Source organism: Perognathus longimembris, chromosome 9, assembly GCF_023159225.1.
Source record: "Perognathus longimembris pacificus isolate PPM17 chromosome 9, ASM2315922v1, whole genome shotgun sequence".
In the NCBI taxonomy this organism is placed as follows: domain Eukaryota; kingdom Metazoa; phylum Chordata; class Mammalia; order Rodentia; family Heteromyidae; genus Perognathus; species Perognathus longimembris.
In genome coordinates, this window is record NC_063169.1 from 18,483,554 (window position 1) to 18,498,208 (window position 14,655).

The 14,655-nt window shown below is 39.3% G+C and overlaps 1 protein-coding gene across 3 annotated transcripts in view; it reads left to right on the forward strand.

The window, feature by feature from the left end:
- The first annotated feature begins 7,762 nt into the window (after positions 1-7,762).
- The window catches only part of Fbxl4 (F-box and leucine rich repeat protein 4), a 63,588-nt gene continuing 56,695 nt past the window's right edge, over positions 7,763-14,655 (forward strand). Inside the window, exons 1-2 of one of the 3 annotated variants that reach the window (XM_048353794.1) lie at positions 7,763-7,902; positions 8,273-8,452. The gene's annotated coding sequence lies outside the window, so the exon portion shown is untranslated. The remainder of the gene's footprint in view (positions 7,903-8,272; positions 8,453-14,655) is intronic. The other 2 variants (XM_048353793.1, XM_048353792.1) reach the window with 2 other exon arrangements.

Genomic DNA, 14,655 nt, shown 5'->3' on the forward strand with positions numbered 1-14,655 from the left:
AGAAAATTCACAAGTACATTCATATGTACTTGGCCTACAAGATTTTTTGCTCTTTCCACTACAAATGTTATTTGTCAGGCCTTCCTGTCAAAGAACACCTGCTTAGATTCTAGCCATTGGAGACCAAAATTGCAAATATTTCACTAAATAATCTGAAATGAGATCCACTGCTCAGTGTAAGTGAACATAAATTTTCATTAGTGAGAGACTAAATGACTGGTATTGTGATGATCAAAAATGGCCTATCTCAGCATCAAAATGTGACCTTCAAGGAAGTGGCTCAAATCTCTATTCTACTGAATTCTAAATCCTGTGTTGGCTTCCTGAAGAGGTACTTTGGGATGATTGCATTGAGGTGTTCTTTTAGCTGCACTAAAGGCTACGGAAACATATTCATCATTAGGGAAATAAGACATACATATATAAAATTAGCTCAAAGCTTTTCATCCTACAAAATAGTCTAACAATATATTAATGGTAATGTATTCAGTAAATAAATAAAGTGCTTGATTCTACAACAGATTGATCCCAACTGGCCATTGTTAAACTTTGTCTGGACCATTTCCAAGTTGTTTGTGCTATCCGGGGATCTGTAGGCGCTCTGAGGGGCAGGAGGCCAGGAGGCACGCAGAAGTGGGAATGCTGCCCATAGCCCATCCTGGCTTCTCACCCTTTTCTTCTATTAGTGGCCTGGTTTGTGATTCATTTGATTTAAAGGGAAACATTTCTACTCTAAAGCAATCAAATGGCTCATGAAATGAAGAGCAAGACCAAAGGGCAAGAGAATCGTGTATCAGAACGGAAGTCTGTCCTTGGCAAGATTTGGATAAAAGAATTAAAGTCAATTTTTCCTCAAAATTCTGGATGCATTTTACCAATATATAACCAGGAAGTAAAAACATGATGTAGTATTTAAAAATCATTTTTCCATCATTTTAAATGACTTTGAAATAAGAGTTTTTTTTAATACGAGGCACTAAAGTATCTAAGAAATTGACTATTGTAATATCACCTAGGATATTTAGAGATATACTTTTTTGGTTTGTTTTTAGAGATGTACTTTTAAGGAAGCTGTTTGTCAGATTATCTTTATCACTTCGCAAAGTATTCAGGAGATATATATGGATGTGTGTGTGTGTGTGTGTGTATGTGTGTGTCTTCATTTTAAATTATACTTTATAAATTATTTTGGATCATTTCTGTTTACTGTATAAACTCTTTATATAAAATATTCATAGATCAATAACAGAAACGGGATATATTTCTTCATTTTTAAGATAACTGGATAAACTTTATCACTAGATATTTATTTTAGAAAACTAGGCTGAGTGAACACAGGGAAAGAACAGTAATCCTTGTGCAAAGGTACAGATAGACAGATAATTTGGCCACTTAAAATCTCTACTGAAGTGCTGGCATATAGCCCAATAGTGGAGTTCTTCCCAACCAATGTACAATGCCTTGGGTTTGATCCATAGTGCTGGGGGAAAGAAAAGAATTTTCACTGAGAACAATATGAGACACTGAAGAGCTTTATTTACATGGATTATTTACTGAAACTCTCTGATAGTCACATCACTGTTGGTTTACCTGCACTGATGCAAAGTCTTTGTTTTGTTTTTTTTAATTTTTTTTGACAGTATCATGTCACTCTTTGAATAGACCCTTAACATAGTTAATCAGGATTTTTTTTTAAAAAAAAAAGCTTACCCCTTTCAGAAAGGAAAAGGTAAGAAGGAAAATAAGTGTGCTTCATTAAGACCTGAGTTCTGACCATGAATGAACTTTCTATTTCCCTAGCTTTGAGTTCCTTCAGTTTAGAAATGAAATTACCTCAGAAAGACATCTAGTCTATCCTCTATCTCCTTGTGATAGTTCTTCCATATCAGTCCTATTCTCACAATCTTTCTTAATGCTTGGTTTTTAAATATATGATCCAAACAGCAGGAAAAGAAACTGTACAAATGAAAAAAGCACCAACATAATTAGTTATTTTCATTTATTTAACTATACTTTAAGATATTTTACAGGCATTTAAGTTCACTTTATTATTTTATCAGAAACTTAGTAATTTTAATCAGTATTCACTAATTGAAGAGATTGGAAATTGCTCACTGGAAGCTATAGGAGACTTACTTCCATTCAACTTTAGTTTTGGGGGCTGGGGATATGGCCTAGTGGCTAGAGTACTTGCCTCCTATACATGAAGCCCTGGGTTTGATTCCCCAGCACCACATATATAGAAAACGGCCAGAAGTGGCGCTGTGGCTCAAGTGGCAGAGAGCTAGCCTTGAGCAAAAAGAAGCCAGGGATAGTGCTCAGGCCCTGAGTCCAAGCCCCAGGACTGCCAAAAAAAAAAAAAAAAAAAATCAACTTTTAGCTTTGAACGGTACTTGTCATTTATCTTTGAATGAATCATCCTGTCTTTCTGGGCTTCCTTCTTTTCTGGTGACAATTAAGAGTTATACTCACATGAACTTGGAGGACATTTTGCACTGGAAATCCTCAATTACTGATCCTCAACATGTTTTAAAAATATTCATACATTTGCATACTATTTTACTCATATTTCACTCATAAAGTGCTTTCACATACATGATTTCTTTTAAATCTCTCCAGTGACTATGACTTAGGCATATTTCACAGAAGCGCCAACAAGCTCAGAGAAGTTGTAACTTATACAAGATCACTGGGTTATTAATATGGTGGGCTGAATAGACAGCCCTTCTTATCATCAAGTTCAGTTTCCATCTACCATACTCATTTCTTTCAAGGATATGGTAATATGGGAACATGATTAGATTTATTGAATTGTAATGTAATGCATTATGATTTAAAACCTTCTGATTTAAAAATAGAGAACTAAGTTTCCCTGACAGCTCTAACTATGACTTAAGGAATTTGTTCAACCTCTTCTGAATCTGTTTCCTCATCTGTATTTAAAAAAAGGGGAGGGTATGGATTCCATGAGTTGGGGCTTTGTACCCATTTAAAATGTGGATGTTTTTGTCTTTTTTTTTAATTTAATTTTATCATTAAGGTGATGTATGAAGATGTTACAGTTATATACGTAAGGTTGTGAGTACATTTTTCTTGTCAAACTTGCCACTCTTCCCCTAATTTTTCTCCCACTTTCCCTCCTCTCAACCACCTCCCCACAACTCCTACAGTTCATTTCCAACATACTGTCTTGCAAGTATTGCTGTTGCATTGTTTCACCCTTTGTACTTTGTCTCATCATTTTGATGATCCCATTCCTCTCCTTAATTCAGATTAATGTATATATAATACCCAGGGTACCAAATCAAATATAGTGACAACAGGGGATAAACCAAAGGGGAAAAAAAAACCTAAAGAAATAATTTCACATAGTGCATTAAAAACAACAGGAACAAAGAAAAGCCTCTTGTTTCCACATCTTGGAGTTCATTTTGCTTAACATCATCTTATATGTTCATATGTCCATAGCTATTAAGCTATTGTGATCCTTGGGCAGGGAATATACCCTAGTGGCAAGAGTGCTTGCCTCATATACATGAAGCCCTGGTTTGATTCCTCAGCACCACATATATAGAAAATGGCCAGAAGTGGCGCTGTGGCTCAAGTAGAAGAGTGCTAGCCTTGTGCTCAGGCCCTGAGTTCAAGGCCCAGGACTGGCAAAACAAACAAACAAGCTATCATGATCCTTTGTTAGGACTATCTTAGACATATAGTAATTCTTACAAATTAGGGAAAACATGGAATTATGTTTCTTTGGGTCTGGCTTACTTCACTTAATATGATTTTTTTTCCAAGTCTTTACATTTCCTTATGAATGGGGCGATGCCATTCTTTCTGATGGAAGTATAGAATTCCATTATGTATATGTACCACATTTTCTTAATCCATTCATGTACTGAGGGGCATCTGGGTTGGTTCCATATCTTAGCTATGGTAAACAATGATGCAATGAACATGGTGATGCTTCTAGCTTTAGTATGGCTTTGTTTGTGATTGTTTAGGTAACTGCCCAGAAATGGAATTGCTGAGTTATAGGGAAACTCTGTGTTTACTCTTTTGAGGAACCTCTATAAGATTTTCCAGAGTGGCTGAACAAGTTTACACTCCCACCAACAGTGTAGTACTGTTCCCTTTGGCCATATCCCCACCAGCATCTGTTGTTATTAGTTTTCTTGATAATGGCCATTCTTACTGGGGTGAGGTGGAATCTCAATGTCTTTTTTATTTTCATTTCTTTCATGGCCAGGGATATGGAGCACTTTTTCATGTGTCCCTTGGCCATTCTCATTTCCTCTTTAAGTCTTTAAGTCTTTAAGTCTCTTTAAGTTTTCACCCATTTATTAAGGGAGCAGTTGTTTCTTTGAGGATTTGTTTTGGGGGAACTTAATTTTTGAGTTCCAAATATATTTTCGATATGAGGCCTTTGTCTCTTGTGTAGCTAGTGAAGATGTTCTCCCAAACTGTAGGCATCCTATTTATCTTGCTATCTATATCCTTTGCTATTCAGAAGCTCTGCAATTTAATGCAATCCCATTTGTCCAACCTTTCTTTGATTTGTTGTGTTTCTGAGTCTTTATTAAGACTCAGTCTTTATTATTTCTACCTGTGCCAAGAAGCCCTAGTGTTTCACTAATTCCTCCTGTAATGTTTTCAGGGTATCTGATTTGTCTAAACAGCTGTGACTATTTTTAGAATAATATCATGAACTATTAATGTTAAAATGAAAAATTTGGGGCTGGGGATATAGCCTAGTGGCAAGAGTGCCTGCCTCGGATACACGAGGCCCTAGGTTCGATTCCCCAGCACCACATATACAGAAAACGGCCAGAAGCGGCGCTGTGGCTCAAGTGGCAGAGTGCTAGCCTTGAGCGGGAAGAAGCCAGGGACAGTGCTCAGGCCCTGAGTCCAAGGCCCACGACTGGCCAAAAAAAGAAAAAAAAAAAAATTTTATGGCCTATAATTGGATTAAAAAAAGAAACTCTGATTGGCTGTTAAGCTCTTTATTACTCTTATTGGCCATTATTTATGTTCTTTGCCCATTGGCATATTAAAAAATCTTAACCCAATATTACTGACTGAACTCTTTTTTCCAACAAAGTAGTTCATTTAAAAATTTCATAGAGGGCTAGGAATGTGGCTTAGTGGTTGAGTGGTTGCTTAGCATGCTTGAAGCCCTGGGTTTGATTCCTCAGTACCAAATACACAGAAAAAGTGGCACTGTGGCTCAAATGGTAGAGAACTAGACTTGAGTACAGAGTGGTTTATGCCCTGAGTTCATGCCCCAGGACTGGCAAAAAAAAAAAAAAATCATAGAAAGGGAGGGTATATTGGCTGAGTTATGATGAAAATGTTACATTTTCTAAGAAGTCATGACCAGAGAGAAAAACTTGCTTGGGAACTGACAGGAACTCATTGTGGAGACATTTTTAGGCCTCTGTGGTGTTCTGAATGAGATCTTAGCCTCTTTGATAAGGTACTTTATTGTCATGCATGTTCCTCACCCTTAAATCTTACAATTTACAGATATTTCATTCTAAGATAAAGAAAAATCACTTGAAAACAGCAAAGGGGATAATATTGTTTCAAGAGTTTGGGGCAAAGTTTTGAACTTGCTACTTCTTTGCCCACCTTTCCATTTAAGTAGAACATTGAAACTTTTGAGGCTACCATAGAATGGATCATAACCAGTTTGCTGAGCTGGTGACTTTAGGCACAATTAAGCTTTGTTTAAGACTTTCTTTATTTGTAATAGTGCTGTTACAGTGTGGGATGCTATTCAGCCCCAAACAACATTCCATTTAATAACTAGGCATTAGTTCACCCATTAAATCAGGTCCATCTCTGAGATAAGCATCACTCTTTGGGTTCACTTAGCTTTCCTGACCAGCAAACCAAGTATGGCCACAGGATGAACCTTAAAATAAAAAGATTGCAGGAAGGGCCATTTCAGCAAAATTTCAAATGTCACAAAAATGGAACTCTTTCCTAGGTAAGAGGGAAAAGTAAAGTAAATAAATTTTACTTTCCAAGCAGTTATTATGAGTGTCATTGAAAATAAAAATACTTGAGGTCCTGAGTTCAAATTCTTACACAGAAAACAACAAAACCATTAAACAAAATGAATAATAGCACCTGCGATGCCTCTTAAAGACTGAGATCAGAGTCTATAGAAATGTTTCAAAAAGTTATGAACAAGAACGCTAAAAGGAGCATCATGTGCAATTATCAAGACTAAAAAAAATCAGCTCACTATACATCAAAAGCAGAATAAATTATAGATTAGTAATAGACACAAGAAATGACTTTTACATTCAACAAAATGAGTGACTCTTATAAACATAATTTGAGAGAAGCCAGATTCCAAAGAGTAGTTAATGTGCAATATCATATACTTAAAGTCAAAACGTAGCAAAGTTAAATTCTGGTGTTTAAGGCAGGATAATGGTTACTCTGGGGAAGGAGTAATGGGAAGAGTTTAAAGGGATCTATAGGGACTTCCCAGTGCTAGTAATTATTTTTTTAGATGAATGCTGAATACATGAATATGTTCCCTTCTCATCAAAGCCTATGCTCATATTTTGTGTCACATTCTGAGTACATTTAGTACTTCAGTAAAAGTTTTATTTAGAAGTTACATTAGGAATGAGAAACTCCTGTAAACAGGATTTGAGCTCCCTATAGCCAGCAATGCAAATACTAGCAATACAAAAGGGTCGATTTTATTTACACATTAATGAATCATTTATTTTAATCAACTGCTTGAAAATAAATTCAGATTAATAGAAAAGTTACACTGACAGTACAGAGACTTTCCTATTACTGCTCATTTGTTCCCCTTTACATTGCACCATTTCAGGGTGCTTGCTATTGACTTATCGCTGATGGTGTTACCCTTCATCTGGCCAGAGTTGCATTTATTTGGTTCCTCCCATAAAGTTGCTCTTTTCCCCTCTCCAATACTCTATTCTTAGGAGGCAAGTCACTAACAACGGCCAACTCAAAATTGAGGGATGTGGATTAAGTTTCAATTCCTTTATCATATTTCCATTTTTGTATATAAAGTACCTCGACATCCTATACTGGCTCCACATATATGCATGTATGTACATAATAAACATATTTTTTACTATTTTGCCTCTATGAGCAACTAGACAGCAAATAATGTGTGACACGCCTTTTTTTTTTTTAAGTTTCCCATTTTAACTGAAACCTTGTAATAAGATAAACTATGACTTAGCTAAGGAAAGGATCATACTCTACCTACTCAAAATATTTAACCTAACAGAGGGAGCAGGGGTAGCGTCTTCATCAGGTGTCATAAATGTGAGGCTGGAAATGCTCCCGCAGGATGGATTTGTATGTGAGGCTGGAGAGGTTTGCTAAGGTGCTTCAGAACACCTGTTCCACGGTTCCTCTGCGGAGGGGTCCCAGGCCATCTCACCTGAGTCGCCAAGTTCGAAGAAGCCTCAGCAGAGGACTACACTGCAGCTGGCAGGCGGTGCTCAGACGGGATTGGGCAGAATATTTGCGTCCACCGCCGACTACAGAGTACTTAGGCCATTTACAGAACACACTCTGCTCCTCCTAGGGGCTAGAACAGGGGTGCCAGGGCTGCAACTTCCCGCTCTCCCGGAATCGTCCCGGCCGCCCTAGCACGCAGCCCCGCCCCCACGGAAAGCCCCGCCCTCGACCTGCCCCACCCGCCAAGAAGCCCCGCCCTTTCCATCCGTCCCGCCCCTTGGCCTCCGCGTCTTCCTTCCGGGTCGCGCCTGGCCGGCCAGGCCGCCGTGGTGCCGCCGCGCCGGAGCCCGGGAGCCGCCCCCGCGCCCAAGGCCTTTCCCGTGCCGCCGGGTCGCGGGGGGGTGAAGCCCTCGGCGCGCGCCTCTCCCGGACCCCGTCAGGGTACGGCCCTTTCTTTCCTTCTCCCTCCCGAGGGTCTGTCTCCGTCTCCCTCCGTCGCCGCTGGGGCGGGGCTGGGGCACCGCGCTTTGGGGGAGCCTGAGTGCGGAGCCGAGGCCTCCCTCTGCGGGCCCCTTTCTCTCGGCCGCCGTGCTGCGCCTGCGGGGCTTGCGGCGGGGTGTGGGGAGCTGGCACCCCGGCCCAGGCGCCAGGGCGTCCGCTGGGCCCGAGGTCCGGCTTGCGAAGGCTCGGGGTTGTGACCCGCCGGGCCCCGCGCAGCCCCGCGGACTGGTGGCCCGGTCCCTGCAGTGCTGACGTCCACGTGACTGCTGATGTTTTCCCTCTAACCCAGGCCTGTGCCTTCTCCCTTCAGGACTGCCGCGGGATGCTCGGCCGCTGCCTTATTTCTGTGTTTAGGGGTGTTCCCAGGTGGGATGAGGAGGACCATCTCTCCACTTTATCCTCCTGCTCAACCTGTCCGCAGTGGAGGGGTGGTTTGATGTTTCGCTAAGGACTGCTGCCACAGAGCTTCAGGGTGCCACCACTCGCCGAAGTATACAAATAATTAGACAGATTAAGTGATATAAAATCGTGGTTATCTGTTGCGTTGACAGTTGAGTGTATATCTCTTTCAACACACAGTTCCATTTTCTGTGCGCACCCCTCGGTTTAAATTCAGAATTAGGTACATTATTTTTTTCCCCTTCAAGGTCACGTCGTGCTTCCCTTGCCCTGTTGGTTGAGTAGAGGGGCACCTCTTTATCGAACTCGAAGTTCCTAGGGAAAAGGAGCTGTGTCGTCGTCCTTCCATTTGGCAATGTGGATCACTTCAGAATAGGTGCACTTTTAAATATTTTTTTTTCAGCTTCCATCATAGCTTTTTTTTGGTAATTTATTTATTAATTAAACACAATTTTTTGACAAGGTGTTGTGCAAAAAGGGTACAGTTACATAGTAGGGCAGTGTGTACATTTCTTGTGATATCTTACACCCTATTTTTCTTTCCCTTCCCTAGGTCAGGTAGACATATATACAACACACAATGTACCAAGAACATATACAGTAGCCACGTGGCCTACACCCAAGAAAATTCACTTAGGGCTTTAAATGTAATGTCGATATTAGACAGTATGTCGACAGTAGTCTTATATGAACATACATACATAGCTTTTGAGCTATTGTATTCCACTGAGAGGTCAATTTTTGACCTTTATATGTTGAGTAGTTGTTTGGTTTTAGTTACATAATGTTGGGTTGCTGACACAATCCTGTGGGAAATACCATTTGACAAGCAGTTTTTGGTTTCACAGACCTGGCCTCTACTGTCTCTCTGTCACCCCTTCTTAACAGTCATATATCAGGGAGATCATGCCCCTTTATTTTCTGTGTTCTAGGCTTGTCTCTCTCAACAAGTTCTGACCATTTCCCTGCGAATAACAATATTTCACCATTCCTAATCGCTATGTAGTGTTCCATTGTGTATAGGTACCATATTTTTTGGATCCATTCATCTGTGGAGAGGCATCTGGGTTGTTTCCATCTTTTGGCTATTGTGAATTGTGCTGCGATAAACATGGAAGTACAAATGTCTTTTTGATATCTTGGGACTTGCTGTTCAGGATAGATGCCTAGGAGTGGTATGGCTGGGTCATAGGGTAGGTCTATATTGAGCTTTTAGAGAAACCTCCATACTGTTCTCCAAAGTGGTTGTACTAATTTGCACTCCCACCAACAATGGAGAAGGGTTCCTCTTTCCCCGCACCCCCTACAGCATTTGTTGTTGCCTGAGTTCAGAGTATAGGCCATTCTAACTGGAGTGAGGTGGTATCTCAGGGTTGTTTTTATTTGCATTTCCTTTACTACCAGGGATGTTGAACATTTGCTCATATATTTCTTTGCCATTTTTATGTCTTCTCTTGTGAAGTCTCTCTTTAGCTCCTTTGCCCATTTCCTAATTGGTTTATTGGGCTTGGAGGGGCTTAGTTTTTTGAGTTCTCTGTAGATGGCAGATATTAGGCCTTTGTCTGTTGCTGTGCTGGTAAAGATCCTTTCCCATATGGTTGGCTGTCTTTCTTATTTTGGTGGCTATGTCCTTAGCTGTGCAGAAACTTTTTAATTTGTAGTAGTCCCATTTGTCGAGTCTCTCCCCTAGTTGTTGTGCCCCTGGGACTATATTCAGGAAGTTCCTTCCTGTGCCTATAAGTTCTAGCGTCTTTCCTACTCTGTCCTTCAGTAGTTTCAAGGATTCGGGTCTGATATTGAGGTCCTTGATCCATTTTGAGTTGATCTTGGTGCATGGTGATAGGCTTGGGTCTACTTTGAGTTTTCTGCATATGGCTGCCCAGTTCTCCTAACACCAGTAGTTGAAGAGGCTATGTTTATTCCATTGTATGTCTTTAGCTCCTTTGTCGAATATCAGCTGACTGTAAGAGCGCGATTTTATTTCTGGATCTTCATTTCTAATCCATTGGTCTTCTGGTCTGTTTTTATACCACTACCAGGCTGTTTTTGTTATGATGGCCCTATAGTAGAGCTTGAAGTCTGGTATTGTGATACCTCCTGCACTGCTTTTTTTTGCCTAGAATTGCTTCGGCTATTCTAGGTCTTTTGCTGTTCCATATGAATTTATGGATTGCTTTCTCTATTTCAGTGAAGAATGTAACTGGGCTTTTGATAGGGATTGCATTGAATTCGTATAACAATTTGGGCAATATGACCATTTTCACTATATTGATTCTGCCTACCCATGAGCATGGGAGGTCTTTCCATCTCTTTGTGTCTTCTTTGATTTCCCTTATTAGATTTTTATAGTTCTTATTAAATAGGTCTGTCACGTCCTTGGTTAGGTTGATCCCTAGGTACTTTATTCTTTTTTTGGCTACTGTAAATGGAATTGTTTCCATAATTTCCTTTTCTGCTTGTACATTGCTGGTGTACAGAAAGGCTGCTGACTTTTGTGGATTGATTTTGTATCCTGCTACTTTGCCAAAATGGTTTATTAGGTGTAGGAGTTTGGGGACTGAGTTTTTTTTTTTTTTTTTTTTTTGGCCAGTCCTGGGGCCTGGACTCAGGGCCTGAGCACTGTCCCTGGCTTCTTTTTGCTCAAGGCTAGCACTCTGCCACTTGAGCCACAGCGCCGCTTCTGGCCATTTTCTGTATATGTGGTGCTGGGGAATTGAACCCAGGGCCTCATGTATCCAAGGCAGGCACTCTTGCCACTAGGCCATATCCCCAGCCCAGGGACTGAGTTTTTTGGGTCCTTCAGATATAAGATCATGTCATCTGCGAATAGGGATAGCTTGATTTCTTCCTTGCCGATGTGGATCCCTTTGATGTCCTCCTCTTGCCTTATTGCTATGGCTAGGGATTCCAGCACTATGTTGAAAAGAAGTATTTATTGAGTTGACTTTTTTCCTCACATTTGAGTACCAAATTAAAAAAACAAAGAACAACTGCTGTCCCCAAAGTTGGCTATTCTAAGCCTTGCACTTTCATATTCTTCCTTTCAGATACTGACTTGAAAACCAGAGGAGTCAGCATAGTGTACGAATGATCATTTCTTCTACTGTCCTGATCAGTCTAGGCCCGGTATAGTGGTAGCTTAAAATGTTATTAGTTTATATTTTCCTTCCACATATCATTGGTTAACAAAAACTTGCCTGTTTTCCTTTGCATTATTAGCCCTATTGTGCTTATCTTCTTATTTTGGGTTAGTCAACATATGCCAAGCTTGCCATGCATCCTTTGCATGAGTGATTTGTGAATGTCCTCATTTTCTGGTACTTTTGATAGTCTTACTCAATTTTGGTGTGAGATATGAGGTAAGGCTCTACTTTTCTGATCTAGTGGTGAGCAACTTCATTTGTCTAATTCTGCTTTTCCTTCTTACAGGGATCTATCTAGCCCTATAGTTCTATTTATCTTTCTATCATCTTATCTATCTGTATCATCTACCTATCTACCTCTGTCTGGAACACTAATTTGTGTACAGTCTTGAGGCTCTTTCTGAACTGTCGATCAGTTACATCTGACTTATTGTGATGATACAATACTGCTTATGTTACTCTATGTTTCCATCTCTACTGCTTTTTACAATGTCTGGCATGTTGTAGAAATCACTAAATATATTTGGGATGAATTTTAGTGCGGACAGTTTGAATCACTTTCTCACCTTATATTTTGTCCTCCGCACCCTTGTTTGAAGGGTGTACCTCTTCTAGAAGTCATTTCTTTTGGCTTGCTTTTCCTATGGTCAATTGAATCAATAACCACTGTTAAATAAATAACCTCTGTTACTCACTCAGAACTCACCACGTAGAATAGCTCCCCAGCAGCTGTATTAAAGAAGCTAACCTGATGTTGTGTTTTGGCTTAGAGTGTGTAGTGTGTGTCTCTTCATCAGCCCCAATACAAGACATTCTGTACCTGTTTTCAGCAGTGATTGAGATAAATGTTGATTTGTATTTTACCATCTTCACTGGGTAGCAAATATAAATTTTCATATATTGCTATAACACACAAATCTTACTCATAAAGTAAGTATACATTCATTGTGTAATACAGATATTGTTAAAGGAAAAAGTGAAGGTGTTATTTGCTCATGTATCAGTAACTCTCTTTCATAAAGATCATCACTGTATGAGCTAGGTGCTCGTGGCTCATACCTGGAGTCCTAGCTATCTGAGAGCATGAGATTTCGAGGATCACATTTCCAAGCCAGCTTAGGCAGAATAGTATGTGTGATTCCGTTTCTGCAGAAGGAAGCTGGATGCGGTAATTCATCCCTATGATGCCAGCAAAGATAGGAAGCCTAAAGTAGGCAAATCATAGCTCGAGTGTACGTAGGTAGAAAGTGAGATTTGATCTAAAAAATAACCCCCACCAAAACAGGACTGGAGGCATTAAGTGGTCAAATCCCAGTACTGCCAAAAAAATCATCACTGATAAATTATTCTCACAATCCAGATATCAGTATGTATAAATGTACATTTGTATAAATGACAATATACCATTTTCTGCAGCTTCTATTTAGTGATAATTGGTGAATACCTCTTCGTATCATTACTTGCCTTTTTTAAAGGTCTTTTGGTGTTTTATTGTAGGAATATCTTACAATTTATTTTCCTCTATTGATGTTTAGGATACTTCAAATTCGTTTCTATAACAAATGAAATTCTGTACAAATGAAATTACAGAATCATTTCTGTTTGTGAAATAGTCCCCCTTGTCTTCACTATCCTTTCTGTGGTTCCTTTTATCTATAATCAACTTCATTTAAAATATTAAATAGATTCCAAAGCTAAACAATTCATAAATTTTAAATTGTGTACTATTCTGTCTAGTATGATGAATTGTCATTCCTTTCCACTCCTTGAATCACATATTGTCCAACATATTCATGTTGTTTTTAACATCTACCTGTCACTTAGGAGATACATGGTTAGCAGATTAACAGTCATGGTTTTACAGGGCTTATGTTGAAGTCACCCGGATTTTATTTATAAGTGACCCAAAGCTCACAAGTAGTGATGCTGGAAAGTCAGACATACTAAGAGACGCTATCAAGTGTTTGCTGTAAGTGAGAGGTCAAAGTTTAATATATACATATACATATATATATATATATACACACACACACACACATACAGAGAGAGAGAGAGAGAGAGAGAGAGTAGACTCTTGGTATCCATTGGTATATGGTTCCAAGAAGACCAATGAGGAAAAATCACAAATACAGCTCAATGTTTTAATATTACTCAAATTTACCTATACTGTATATATGGCATCCATAACTTGGTACCACATGGAGTAGGGTACATTATTGTCACAGAAATTGCTGTTATATACACTGAAATTGCTCACCAAAATCTACATTATTTCATGCTTTTTAAAATCTCCAGTTCCATAGGTGTTGATTCACTTTTCCCCCATAATATGGCCCTACTACTGTTAAACACATAATGCCTTTCAAGAAATCTAAAAATTTCAGTTTGTCACCTTAAGCATATCATAAAGTATGGGCTTGGGAGGCTTGCCATAACTTTTATTTTGTTTTTTGGTCACATTTACTTTTTGGGAGGCATACTTTTGCAACATTAAGGACAAGGAAACAAATTACAGGATAATTTTGACACAACAGATGATTCCTTTCGTATCATTTTGAACTTCTCCACATCAACTGTGATGCATACTATTTATATGCAAATAAAAATTTTTTATTTTAAAATACATTTTCAATTTTTTGACCATGCTAATTCAAAACCAGATAATAAATGAATAAGGTATGCTTCTAGGATTCCCTGTGAACTCCTATTTCAGTCATCCAAAGATGGGGGATATTGAAATGTATCTCCTTTAGAGGAAGGGGGACTGCTGTGTACTGATGTATTTGCATGTTTGTTTACTCTCTTAGTGTAGATGATTATATTGCTAGGCTCAAGGCTGTATGTATATTTTAAATTCTCAGAAATTCTGCCATAGTTCTCTTTCAGAAAGCTTGTTGGTAAGAGTCAAGGTTTACACAATTTGTAGGAATACTGCCTTTGTCATATTGTTGCTGTAATGGTCAAGAGATTGTATACTCTGAAGATAAGAGATTCATGTATGTTGGCAGAAGATGTGAGAACTCCTAGGTCAGAAACAAAGCAGAGCAAGGGCAGTAGCCAGAGAATATCATCTTCTGAGCCCTGGAGCCCAGTTTCTACAAAGAGATGGCACAAGGGCAGGATAACAGTAGCACAAGAAGTAGGTTGTATT